Source organism: Pseudorca crassidens, chromosome 11, assembly GCF_039906515.1.
Source record: "Pseudorca crassidens isolate mPseCra1 chromosome 11, mPseCra1.hap1, whole genome shotgun sequence".
NCBI lineage: Eukaryota > Metazoa > Chordata > Mammalia > Artiodactyla > Delphinidae > Pseudorca > Pseudorca crassidens.
This window is the reverse complement of record NC_090306.1, coordinates 60,284,222-60,298,450: the sequence shown is the minus strand read 5'-3', so window position 1 is coordinate 60,298,450 and position 14,229 is coordinate 60,284,222. Positions and strand designations below refer to the sequence as shown.

Below are 14,229 nucleotides of genomic sequence, written 5' to 3'. Positions count from 1 at the left end.
AACATATAACAGTGCATGTGGAACTAATTACAAATTCACTGCCCAGTCATTGCCATTAGTATGCAAAGCCATTTAAGCGTTGGGTCATATACCTAATTCCTATAACTATACATCAATGAACATCTCATAAAATATGGCTTCTTCTACACAGCTCTCTTCAATATAATTTGCTCATCATTGCCTAATGGAGTACATGAAACAATATTTTATCAGTCATGAAGGGACATCTGTGAAAATATTACCCTTTATAAAATTGTATCAACTTAACAAATTATGTTTGCAAAGACAGCTGTTTTAAGTTGGTGCTGCTTGTATTTTGTGAATAATTCAATAATTGTTTTACTATTATCATTCAGTTGATTTCAATGAGAATTCCACGTAACCGACTATTTTTTCTTTGCTGTCAGATGGGAGAGCTAAAGTAAAGGGTGACAGTTATTTCAGTTGTATGAGCATTCTGTTCAGCAAAGTGGGTTAAAAACAAACTGATTCTTACAGGTTTCTGATAAATCATCTCTCAATTTGGTAACCACAATCTACTCTGCTACACCCTTACAGAATCTGTGTTTTACCCTCATGTCTATAGGATGAAAGACAAAACTTCCTACAAGTTCAAGGAGGATGTGGGAGAAAGGAGAGTTCAATCACAAGAAAGCTGAAAAAACTGTTTTTCATCATAGAATGTCAGTATTATTAGATGGTGTATTAGTCTGGGTTCTCCAGAAAAGCAGAATCAATAGGAGGTGTGTGTGTGTGTGTGTGTGTGTGTGTGTGTGTCTATAAAGATTTATTGTAAGGAATTATCTCACATGGTTATGAAGGCTAGGAAGTTCCAAGATCTGAAGTCAGCAAGCTGAGACCCAGAAGAGTTAGTGGTATAGTTCCAGAATGAGTTTGAGAACCAGGAAAGCCAATGGTATAAGTTCTAGTCGAAGTACAAGTCCTAAAGCAGGAGAGGACCAATGTCCCAGCTTGAAGGCAGATAAGCAGACAGAGCAAATTCTCTCTTACTCAGCCTTTCTGTTCTATTCAGGATTTCGGTGGATTGGATGAGGTCCATCCACGTGGGGGAGAGCAATCTGCTTTACCCAGTCTACTGATTCACATGTTAATCTCATCCAGAAACACCCTCACAGACACACCCAGGATAACAGTCAACCAAATATCTGGGCACCCTGTGACCCAATCAAATTGACACATAAAATTAACCATCACAATGGGCAGTCTAAGACTGTAGAGTCAACTCTATCCATTTAAACCTCAGAAAGCTGAACTCCAGAGATATAAAGTGACTACCCAACTCATACAATTAGTGAGAGATCCAGGATCTTAACCTAAATCCTTATATTTTATGATATATATTATATTATATATTCATTCATCTCTCATTATTGAGCATCTACTTACCAGGAAATATGATGGGCACTGGGGTGAACAAAGCAAATGTGGCTTACTCCTCAAATTGCTAACATTCAGACAGATATATAGAGTGAATACAAAATTGTGGTCATTAGCGATCAGAATAAGTCCTATTAAAGAAACACACGGGTTACTGAGATTGTGTTGAGGGTGGGAGTGGGGTGCTTCTTTAGATAAGATGCTGAGAGTAGCCACCATGAGGATGAACACTTGAGCCAGACCTGAAGAAGGAGAGTAAAGCAGAATTTCAAGATCTGGCAGAACAACATTACGAGCAGAAGGAACAGCCAGTAAAAGCATTGGCAAAGCAAAAAGGATGCCAATGTGGCAGGAGCATTGGAAAGAGAGGAAGATGAGGTTAGTGAAGTGAGCTGGAGACATAGACATGGAGGGCTTTGTAGGCCAGGGTGAGAGATTAGGACTTTCTTCTAAAAGCAATGGGAAGGAAGCCTTAAAGAGTTTTTGCGTGGAATATATGTGATCTTCTTTACAGTTTTTAAAGATCTCTCTGGATATTATGTGAAGAACGGATTGGAAAGGAACAAGAATGGAAGCAGGGATGTTATATCATATCCCAAGATATAGATAATGGCAGTTTGAACTTGGTGCTGACAGTAGAGATAGACCAAAATGGGAAGATTTCTTCTGTATTTGGAGGCAGAACTGAGAGATCTTGAGGATACAGTGGGTGTGGTGGAAAAGAAAGGATTCGTAGGTGCTTCAGGTTGTTATCTTGTGCAATTGGATGGTTAATAGTTCCATTTACTAAAATGGGAAAGTTTGAAGAATAACAGGTTTAAGAATAGTCATAATCTCAATTTCATACAGATTAGATTTCAGACTCCTTTTAGACACCCTGATGGAGATGTCAGGTAACCGTTAGATATCTGGGTCTACAGAACTCAGGGGAAAGATCTGGGCAGTAAATAGACATTTGGTAGACATCAGCATACAAGGAGTGTGCAAAGCCTGGGACAGGATAATATTTCCTAAAGGAAGAGTATAGATAGAAAATAGAAAGTGTCCAGGAAGGAACCGTAAGGTTCATCAACATTTAGAAGTTGGGTGGAAGAAAAGTCAGCAAAAGAAATGAGAAGGAAAACAACTGAAGTCGAAGAAAAGCTGGGAGGGTATGATGCCACAGAGGATAAGAGAAGAAAGTTTCGAAAGGAAAGAATAGTCAACTGTGCCAAATAGCTGCTGAGAATTAGATTAGGATATACAAATGTCTATTGGACCTGGCAACATGGAGGTCACTGGTGATCTTAACAAGACTGGTTTCTTTCTATTGTTGGGGTCTGTGTTAGATGAGAGTGTTTGAAGAATGAAACAGAGATAAGGATGAGGCAGAGACTACAGATGATTTCCTCGGAAGTATTTCATGTGATGCAGAACAAAGAAATGGGACAATCGGTAGAGAAAGATATGGTCTCACATGTGGAAGACAAGATGTGAAGACTTGGGGCTCGGGTGGGGACTTGCCAGCTGGGGCGGGAATGCCGCCGCTCCTCAGGCATCTCTTTCCATGTCAGTGCGGTGATCTTTCCACGGGATCCCTCAAGCGTGGCGCTTCAGTTAGTTACACTCTGAAAAGCTCAGGGCTTGAAAGGGAGCCTGGCAGGAAAAACTGGCAGAATCTGCATGGCTTTTTCTTACCTCGTCTTGGAGGTCATGGAATGTCACTTCTGCTGTATTTCATTAGTTGTTGTAGTCACAAAGGTCCACCGAGGTTCTAGGAGAGAAAAAGGAAGAAAAGTTTTCTCTTACTGGTAGGATCATTAAAATTTATGGACATGTCTAAAACCACCATACTTTCTAAGAAATAACCAAAGGTCAAGAGACTTTTTTTTTTCAGAAGGAAAGTTTGAAGTTTCATAATGGCTCGGATGATTCCAAAATTTAGGTTAAAAATAGAGACTTGTGGTCACACTGTCATACTGTAACTTTCTTTGGAATGGTACTGAAGAAAAAAATGGCTCCTTACATAATTCAACTGTGATGGTGCTTAATTGCATTCAGACTGTCTGTTTTACTAAAAAGAGGAAACACGTTATTGACTTTATCTTTTGGGTGTGTAGATTTAACGTCAGTTAACATTTTGTGGTTTTGGTTTGTCCACTGAGCACGAAAATGGATATCTTACTCTTAGAAATATAAATAAGTCTATTTGGGCATCTGTGGTAGGCTGAATAATGGCCCCAAAGATATCTGCATCCTGGAACCTGTGAATGAGCCTTTATATGACCAAAGGAACTTTGCAGATGAGATTAAGGATCTTGAGATGGAGAAGTTATCCTGGATTATCCAAAGGGGCCTTAAGCATAATCCTAAGTGTCCTTAAACGAGAGAGGCTGAGGGAGATTTGAGAAGAAGAGAAAGAGAGGTGATGAGGTGTTGTTTTAAGCCACCAGGTGGGTGGTAATGTGTTATAGCAGCCATAGGAAACTAATGAATCCTCTTATAAAAGTTCATGGAATATTTGGTTGACACAGTTGTTTGCACATGACATAAACTGAGATGACTTAGGAGTTTTCTGTAACTCTACGAGGGTTAAAATGAAACTGTAAGTGGAGTGCCTGTTCATGGTAGTTGCCCAATAGATATAAGTTAAATAAGATATATGTTAACTAAATGATTAGAAAGTAGAAGACAATAAAGGCGTGGTGAAACCGGAAGGTGGAACTGGTAAAAGCCACATGAAGGAAAGGGTACAGTGAAGCAGGGTTGAAGTTGAAAGGCCCATGAGAGACTGAAGGGTGGATCTCGGGATCCACTAGAAGCAGGACTAAGCTGTCTTCCCCCAGTACTTGAATCAAGCCCCCCTTGTGGGATGGAAGGATAAGGTGTGGCGTTTATTCATTCAGCCCTGAGGACCCATCATGTCCCAAGCATGTGCTCCTCCTGGAGACCCTTAGTGGGTAGCGGACTGTCTCCAGTCCCCAGTGCACAGACCAGGCAAGGTTGGTCCCAACAAGTGCACATGGAGGGCAGAGTCCTCCCGCATATCCTCACTAATTGAAAATTGTTTCAATTTCTTTTTAAATAGGAATATGTCAAATGCCAGACTTTAATGCTCTGAAGATATTTTTACCTCTTAGCTAATAAAAAGCTAAAGATTCAAGGGGAAAACATTCAGGTTCATAATGCTTAGGTGCCTTACTGAATCTTTGTTTATATCATGTCTATTCCAACTGTCCCCTAGAAGCAGCAAAGCAGAAGGCTCACAAGCATGGATTCTGGAGCAGGAACCTGGGTTTGAATCCTAGATTTTTCACTAATTAGATTTGTGACTTTGGACAGAAATCACGTGCCCTCTGTTTGCCTCAACTCCCTCATCTGCCAAATAGGAAAAATAATAGTATCTACGTTGCAGGTTCTCATAAGAACTGAAAGGGCTGATCATTGTAAAACACTAACGGTATCAGCCCACACTAAGGTCTACATGTTTGTTGAATAAAAGTATTAAAAACTTAAAAAAAAAGATATGGACTCTATGAAGGCTTAACTTTCAAGATGGCTTGTACATATTTATATGTTTATAGGAATAATCCGGTACTGAGACAGGAACTGATAATGCAGAAGACAGAAGAGGAACAAAATTCTCAAGAATACGACAGGGGATGGGAGCATAAGTGGAGGGATTTGCCTTCGATCAGAGCAGGAAAGGACTGTGGGGGCAGAGATGGAGCCTTAATAACCATTGTATGTTCAATGTATCCAGTGCTTGGCATATATTAGAAGTTCAATAAATATTTATTGAGTGAATCAAGTAAACATCCACTCCAAGACAGGGGAACAAAACAAGCAGCAGACTCAGAAAAAGTAAAGAGTAGGAAAGAGCAAAGAGAGGGACTTGACGTATTCATACTCCTTGATAAGTTATTGCTTATTTTTATATGTTCTTTACGATCTTGATTAGACAACTTAGTCAACATTTTTAAAAATCAAACCAGATTTTTAAAATGGGGAGACCCAGCCTATGTGGTGTTTAGCTAATTTAGTTTTTAGTTTACTTAATGCCTATTATGATCCCCTAGCAGTGTGAATCCTCAAATGGAAGAGATATGTTTTCTGCCTCAGTAATTCATTTCCAGATCCATGGCAAGAGTCTAATAAATTTATTGTTCTGCACGTAATTTTCCTTAGTTTTTATGATTATCTTCAGCACTGATAAAATTACTGATTATATTAAACCAAAACATTTATAAATCACATACCATTTTTACCTTAGTGATACAAATTGGCACTTGATAATATCTAATTCACAGTTATAGAGTCAATGTTTTTTCACAAGGCTGAGAACACTGTCATGTAAAAAAATCTGTATACTCTGGTGAGGTTCAAATAAACTCACTTTTATTGTGCCTATGTCAGGATGTTCAAATGAACCAAAAGACAGATTATCTGTTATTAAAAATGTCCTGAACACATTTTGGATATACAGGACTCTATAAAATATTTTTGGAAATTTGTTATTTAGCAATCGCCTTCCTCAAAATACATGACAGCCAGCAGTACTCAAAAACTGAACACTGTAAAGAAAGTACATCAAATAAAATACATTTAATAACCAGAAATACTTCAGATTTTTGTTTTCTTTTTATATCAAGAATGATTCTACTGATGTTAATAAATCATGAAACGTTGTCAGTGCATTTGGAGTAAAGGAAATAATAAACTTTGAGGTTTTCATATAGTTCTCTAGTTTAATGTAATACAAATAAATGATATATACACTCTAATGAGGTGTATGGATAATAAATGATGCAGCTATATTTTTATCATATGGTAATACAAAATTGAAAAATAATATACTCAGAAGAATTCTGATGAGTTAATCACAAACATGAATTTATTCTCACAATTCAGTGGATTTATTTTATGTTATTCTGGAATGAAATTTTCATTCATGGTTTGTTAGAAAATCATCGAAGATTTATCTCACCTCTTATTATTCTGTTGGAGGCTATTCCAACATCCTGATTATTTGCTTGAACTTTCTAGAGACTTTGAGTGGTACTTTATAATAGTTATCATATTTAGAAACAATTTCAGCTTGGGAAATAGGAAGTTTAATTTAAATTGGGGACTGTAACAAAAGAACCCCTAAGGAAGCATCATTTAAATTGAGATCCAAATGATGAAAAAGAGTGAGGCAGTTGAAAAGTGACAGAGAATAGAATGTTGGAGTATGTGGCAAACCAAAAAAAAGCCAAAAGAAACCCATATTTGCGGGGGGCAGGTAGGGGAGGGAAGGATTGGGAGTTTGGGATTAGCAGAGGCGAACTATTATATATAGGATGAATAAACAACAAGGTCATACTGTATAGCACAGGGAACTATATTCAATATTCTGTGACAAACCATAAGGGAAAACATATGAAATAGAATATATATATACACATATATATGTATATATGTATAACTGAGTCACTTTGCTATACAGAAGAAATTAACACAGCATTTTAAATCAACTTTACTTCAATAAAAGTTAAAAAAAAAACAACCCATATTGCCCTAGTCTTACCAGCCTGGTGATAAGACCTGCATTGTAATAGAAATTATTGGCATTCTCCCTGCTGCCCACCTCCTCATGCACATAAATACTATTACCGCATCTCTATCTTCTTCAATTCCCTTCTTCAACTTTCATATTTGCTGAGACTCCCTAGAAGATATTTACCTTTTTCTCTTAAGCACAGTTCTTTTAGTTTTGCATGACATACTCAGAACAGATGTCTCCTGCCCTTGCTCCCTGGGGCCACCTGCCCTAGGGTCTCCTGTGTCTCCAAGTAGCCATAGCTGTTGGCAGTGGTGATATCTGCCTGTGTCTGTATGGAAACTTCCACTACTGATGCTAATGCCATTGATAATGGTGCCAAGGACACTGTTGTCTGATTGCTGCTGATGCTCAAGGCCCCGAGTCTCCTGACTGAGGACCCATGTGACCTGACTACTGCATGGGCCCTCCGTGGGCTGAAGCTGTGTTCTGTGTAACACCAAAGGAAGGGAACTCCTCTACTGCCTTGCTTCCGCCATTCTTGTGTGTTCCTCGGTTATGTATGTGCCCAAAATGATGTTTTGTTATTTCCGGCTTAATTTCCCCAGGGTACTGGAACAAATCTAAACCTAAATTCCTCTTTCCTCCTCTTCCATTTCACCCAAGTCCATTGTCCTTAAATCCCTCTTTTGAGACCCGAGACCCAACCCCCATTTCCCCTACTAGAGGTTTTGCCCCAAGAAGCTTCTTAGGCTCTCATGTAAATAGAAAAGACACAAGGTTATTTCTAGCTTATCCGTTTTCTAATTATGCCAGATTTTCCTGAATCCCCAGATGCACATATCATTATTTCAAGCCGTGGTCCCTCTCATATAAGTTCTCTATTTTTGGCAACTAAGTTTCTCAACCAACATCTTCTACAAAGATTTTTCAATAATGTGATTACATGTGGATTTTTAAAATTCCATATATGCTTCCCGAATCTTCTTTTGGTACCTGTGAAGTGATCTAGAGACAACATAGCTCACTGAATTAGTCACCCTCTCCTCTCTCATCTCTTCATTGTTAAATAGTTCATTAGTAAGGAAATGTGATTATCCTGTGATATAGGAGTTAGTAGGTGTATAAAATCTAGGGTAAATTATAATCTTAATAAGAGATATAACAGGAAAGTTCGCAAAGAGACAAAGCATCATTTTCCATACTAAGCAGAGTGGGTCTGCATTTGCTTGCTTCCTGCAGAATAGACACATGACATAATAGAACAATTGAAGTTACAGTAGGAAGTCCTGGTTATGAGCTCTGGTTCTGCCACTTTTTGTTTGTCATTTAGGTTTTTTTAATTTTAGTTTCCTTGTCTGTGAAATAAAGGCAAAAATATCTGCCGAGCTTTAAAATAGCAAAACAAATAATGGTAATATTTAGTGAATGCTTACTAGGTTCCAGACAACATGATAAACATCTTAGAAGCTTTATCTCAATTAATCCCCTTAGCGGACCTCCAAGATATGTACAAAAAACTTACACAGAACACAAAAACCTGCATATGGATGTTTATAGCAACTTTATTCATAATTGCCAAAACTTGGAAGCAAACAAGATATCCTTCAGTAGGTGAATGGATAAATAAATTTGGGTATATCCAGACAATGGAATGTCACTCAGTGCTAAAAAGAAATGAGCCAGCAACCCATGAAGAGACACGGAGGAAATTTAAATTCATATTATTAAGTGAAATAAGCCAATCTGAAAAGGCTACAGACTGTATGATTCCAACTATATGACATTCTGGAAAAGGCAAAACTATGGAGACAGTAAAAAGATCATTGATTGCCAGGGGATAGGGATAAGGGAGGGATGAATAGATGAAGCACAGAGGATTTTTAGAGCAGTAAAAATATTCTGTGATACTATAATGGTGTATATATGTCATTATTCGTTTGTCAAAACCCATAGAATATACAACACCAAGAGTGAACCCTAATGTAAACTATAGACTTTAGATGATAATGATGTGTAATGTAGGTTCATCAGTTGTAACCAGTGTACCTTTCTGGGGTGGGCAGTTGGGGGGATGTTGTTAATGGTGGAGGCTATGCATGTGGGGGGGTTTGTAGGAGATATATGGGAAATCTTTGTACCTTCCACTCAATTTTGCTACGAAACTAAAACTGCTCTAAAAAATCGTCTTACAAAATACTGACCTTGATAGTGGTTAAGAAAGTACAGCGAAGTCATCTAGTTATTAAGTGGAAGAGCTATGCTTCAGACCCAGACCCTCTGACTCTGAATTGCTGCACTTATCTTGTGTGCTATACTGAATAGGAGATAATGTTCAAATGTATATGAGTGGTATTAACTCTGAAATCACTGTGGTTATTTTCCTCTGAGATATGTGGCTGAAGCTAGTCATTTCTCAAAAAAAGCAACTGCATTCTCTGTAACCGTCAACTGATATCATTTCCCAGATATACATGGTGACTTTATATTTTAAAAATCTTGGAAATTAGCCCAACATTGTAAAATTTTATTCAAAAACCATTACTCAGAATTATTTTAATGTCTTTGTACCACTTTACAAATCTTAACATATTTATATAGTTATAAAGCATACCATACTTTGCATTATGCTTATTTTACCTAATCTTAAATTATGCATCTGCTTTATTCATTCATTCAAAAGATATTTATTGAGCTTCTGCCATAAGCTAGTCATTGTCTAGACTCTGAATCATCAGGAAGCAAAATAGCCAATATCCCTGCTATCTTGAGTAATACTTCCTAGTAGGGAGAGAGTATTATATATCAATGATGAAAAGTGCTGAGGGAAAAAAAGCAGGCAGGGTAAGGAAGCAGACAGTGACAGACAAGATGATATTTTAAAATTGTCTGATTATGGAAGGCATCTTTGAAAAGGTAGTATTTGAGTAGAGATCTGAGTAAAATGAGGGTGTGAGCCCCGCATATGGTTCCTAACAGTGAGATAGTAAATGCAAAGGCTGTGATGGGAGAGGGAGTTTGCTGTGTTTGAAGAGCAGCAAGAAGATCAGGATGTGAGGAGTGAAATAAGAGAAAGAGTAGTGGAAGATGGTGGCTGGGATGGGTCAGAAGGGGATGTGGGATGGGGAGGAGGGATGCTGTTAGGGAGATCAAGCAGGAACTCTGGAGGGGTTTAATTTTTATTATTTTAAAGTTTTCCTTCCAGTTTTTTTGAGATATAATTGATATTCAGCACTGTATAAGTTTAAGGTGTGCTGTATGACTTTTTGACTCACATACATCATGAAATGATAACCACAAGTTTAGTGAACATCTATCATCTCCTATAGATACAAAATAAAAGATATGGAAAAAACTATGTTTTCCTTGTGATGAGAACTAAGATTTACTCTTAACAACTTTCTCATATAACATACAGCACAGTTAATTATATTTATCATGTTGTATATTATACCCCTAGTACTTATTTATAAGTACTAGGAAGTCTGCACCTACTTATAACTGGCTGCACCTTTTGATTACCTCCCCCAAGCCCCCACCTCTGATAACCAAAAACTTGATCCCTTTTTCCATGGGTTTGTTTGTTTGTTTTTGAAGTGTAATTGACCAACAACACTAGGGTAGCTCCTGGTACACAATATGGTGATTCAATATTTCTATACATTGCAAAATGATCTCCAGGATAAGACTAGTTACCATCTATCTCCAAACAAATATATTGTATAATTATTGACTACATTCCCCACACTGTACATTCCATACCTGAGACTCATCTTTTTGCAACTGGAAGTTTGTACCTCTTAATCTCCCTCAGCTATTTCTCTTATCCCCCCCACCATCCTCCCCTCTGGCAACCACCTGGTTGTTCTCTGTATACATGAGTCTCTTTCTGTTTTGTTGTGTTTGTTCATTGATTTTGTTTTTTAGATTCCACATATAAGTAAAACATACAGTATTTGTCTTTCTCTGTCTGACTTACTTCATTTAGAATAATACCCTCTATGTCCGTCCATGTTGTCACAAATGGCAAGATTTCATTCATTTTTATGGCTGAGTAATATTCTATCATACATATTATCATATATATTATTATTATTTCTTTTTCTTTTTCTTATCTGATTGCTGTGGCTAGGACTTCCAATACTATTATGTTGAATGAAAGTGGTGAGAGTGGACGTCATTGTCTAGTTCCAGATATTAGACGAAATAATTTCAGCTTTTCACCATTGAGTATGATGTTAGCTGTGGACTCGTCATATATGGCCTTTATTATGCTGAGGTATGTTCTCTCTATACCCATCTTGTTGAGAGTTTTTGTCATAAATGGATGTTGAATTTTGTCAAATGCTTTCTCTGCATCTATTGAGATGATCATATAACTTTTATTTTTCAGTTTGTTAATGTGGTGTATCACATTGCCATGTGAATATTGAACCCTCCTTGCATCTCTGGGATAAATTTCACTTGATCAAGGGAAATGTATTTCCATGAAAGTGTATTTTAATGTATTGTTGAATTTGGTTTGGTAATATTCATATTTTGTTGAGAATTTTGCATCTATGTTCATCAATGATATTGGCCTATAATTTACTTTTTTGTTGTCTGGTTTTGGTATCAGGGTGATCCTGGCCTTGAAGAATGAATTTGGAAGCATTTCTTCTTCTGAATATTTTTTTTAATAGATCGAGAAGGGTAGGTGTTAACTCTTCTTTAAATGCTGGTAGAATTCACCAGTGATGCCATCTGGTCCTGGACTTTTGTTTGTTGGGAGTTTTTTTATTATTATTATTACTGATTCAGTTTCATTACTGGTAATTGGCCTGTTCATATTTTCTATTTCTTCCTAGTTCAGTCGTGGGAGATTGTATATTTCTAGGATTTTGTCCATTTCTTCTAGGTTGTCAATTTTATTAGCATATAATTGTTCATAGTAATCTCTTATGATGCTTTGTGTTTCTGTGGTGTCACTTGTAACTTCTTTCTCATTTCTGATTTTATTGATTTGGGCCCTCTTTCTTTTTTTCTTGATGAGTCTGGCCAAAGGTTTATAAATTTTGTTTATCTTTTCAAAGAACTAGCTCTTAGTTTCATTGATCTTTTCTATTGACTTTTTAGTCTTTATTTCACTTATTTGAGACTTTTCTTGTTTCCAGAGGTAGGCTTGTGATCCATAGATTTTGGATCATTGTGTTTTTGTTTTCATTAGTCCCCAGGTATTTTTTTATTTCTTCAGTGGTTTATTCATTGTTTAGTAGCATATTGTTTAGCCTCCACATTTTTGCACTTTTTTTTTGCAATTGATTTCTGGTCTCATTGTATTGTGGTCAGAAAAGATGCTTGATATGATTTCAGTTTTCTTCAATTTACTGAGACTTTTTTTGTGGCCTAGCATGTGACCTATCCTGGAGAATGTTCCATATGTGCTTGAGAAGAATGTGTGTTCTGCTACTTTTTGGATGGAATGTTCTATATATGTCTACTAAGTCAATCTGCTATAATGTGTCATTTAAGGACAGTATTTCCTTATTGATTTTCTGTCTAGATGATTTGTTCATTGATGTAAGTGGGGTGTTAAAGTCCCCTACTATTATTGTGTTACTGTCTCTTTATGTCTGTTAATGTTTAGTTTATGTATTTAGGTGCTCCTATGTTGGACACATATATATTTACAATTGTTGTATCTTCTTGGATCAATCCCTTTATCATTATGTAATGTCCTTCTTTGTCTCTTGTTACAGTCTTTGTTTTAAAGTCTATTTTGTCTGTTGTAAATATTGCTACCCTGGCTTTATTTTCATTTCCATTTGCATGGAATAACTTTTTCTATCCCCTAACTTTTAGTCTGTATGTGTCTTCAGATCGAAGTGAGTCTCTTGTAGGCAGCATACAGATGGGTCTTGTTTTTGTATTCATTCATCAAATCTGTGTCTTTTGATTGGAGCCTTTAGTCCATTTACATTTACAGTAATTATTGATAGGTATATACATGTTGCCATTTTGTTCATTGTTTTTGGATTGTTTTTGTAGTTCTTTTTTGTTCTTTTCTTCTTCTTTTGCTCTATTCCCTTGTGATTGATTACAATCTTTAGCATTATGCTTGGATTCTTTGCTCTTTTTGGTGTGTCTATCATAAATTTTTGGTTTGTGGTTACCATGATGTTTATATGTAATTATATATTATATATAATTATATATAACATAATAATTATAATTATATATGATTATTTGTTGATGATCTCTTAAGTTTGAAGGCATTTTAACAACCTTGCATTTTTTACTCTCCCCCAACTTCACATTTAATGTTTTTGACATATTTTACATCTTTTTGTTTTGTGTACCTTTTAACTACTTATTTTACATATAGATGATTTACTACTTTTGTCTTTTAACCTTCCTACTAGCTTTATAAGAAGTTGTTCTAGTACATTTACTATATATTTGCCTTTTGCAATGAGAGCTGTCCCTTTATAAGTTTCATATTTCTACTTGTGGCCTTTTCTTTTCCTCTTAAAGAAGTCCCGTTTCTTATAAAGTTGGTTTCATGGTGCTAAACATTTTTAGCTTTTGCTTGTTGGTAAAACTCTTTATGTTTTCTTCAAATCTGAGTAATAGCCTTGCAGATACAGTATTCTTGGTTGTAAATGTTTTCCTTTCATCATTTTAAGTATATCATGCCACTCCCTTCTGGGCTGCAGAGTTTCTGCTGAAAAGTCAGCTGATAGCCTTATGGGAATTCCCTTGTACATTACTAGTTGCTCTTCTCTTGCTGCTTTTAAGATTCTCTCTTTATCTTTCATTTTTGCCATGTTAATTACAATGTGTCTTGGTGTGGACCTCTTTGGGTTGATCTTGTTTTGAACTCTCAGTGCTTCTTGGGCCTGGATGTTGGTTTCCTTTACAAGGCAAGGGAAATTTTCAGCTACTGTCTTCAGATATGTTCTCTGCCCCTTTATCTCTCTCTTCTCCTTCTGGGACCCCTATAATGTGAATGTTAGTATACTTGATGTTGTCCCACAGATCTCTTAAACTCTTCGCATTTTTTTTTTACTTTTTTTCTTTTTTCTGTACAGCTTGAGTGATTTCATGTCCTGATCTGTACCTCTGTATCATCTAATCTACTGTTAATTCCTTCTAGTGTATTTTTTATTTCAGTTACTGTATTTTTCAGCTCTGTTTAGTTCTTCTTTATATTTTCTAAGTCTTTGTTAAAGTTCTCACTGCATTCATCCATTCTTCTCCTGAATTCATTGAACATCTTTTTGATCATTACCTTGAACACTTTATCAGGTCGATTGCTTATCTCCACTTTA

At 36.5% G+C, this 14,229-nt stretch overlaps 1 protein-coding gene and 1 long non-coding RNA gene across 10 annotated transcripts in view; one reads left to right on the top strand and one right to left on the bottom strand.

Moving 5' to 3' along the window:
• LOC137202199 (uncharacterized) overlaps nt 1-3,292 on the bottom strand; it is a 139,862-nt gene extending 136,570 nt beyond the window's left edge. The window contains exon 1 of one of the 4 annotated variants that reach the window (XR_010932490.1): nt 2,855-3,292. This is a non-coding gene — a long non-coding RNA (uncharacterized lncRNA). The remainder of the gene's footprint in view (nt 1-2,854) is intronic. The other 3 variants (XR_010932489.1, XR_010932487.1, XR_010932488.1) reach the window with 3 other exon arrangements.
• Nucleotides 1-14,229, top strand: part of PTPRR (protein tyrosine phosphatase receptor type R) — a 254,815-nt gene that overhangs the window by 105,875 nt on the left and 134,711 nt on the right. The window contains exon 1 of one of the 6 annotated variants that reach the window (XM_067697346.1): nt 11,131-11,198. The exons of the other annotated variants lie outside the window; for them this stretch is intronic. The gene's annotated coding sequence lies outside the window, so the exon portion shown is untranslated. Of the gene's footprint in view, nt 1-11,130; nt 11,199-14,229 lie in introns of those variants that run through there. 6 annotated transcript variants of the gene reach the window in all.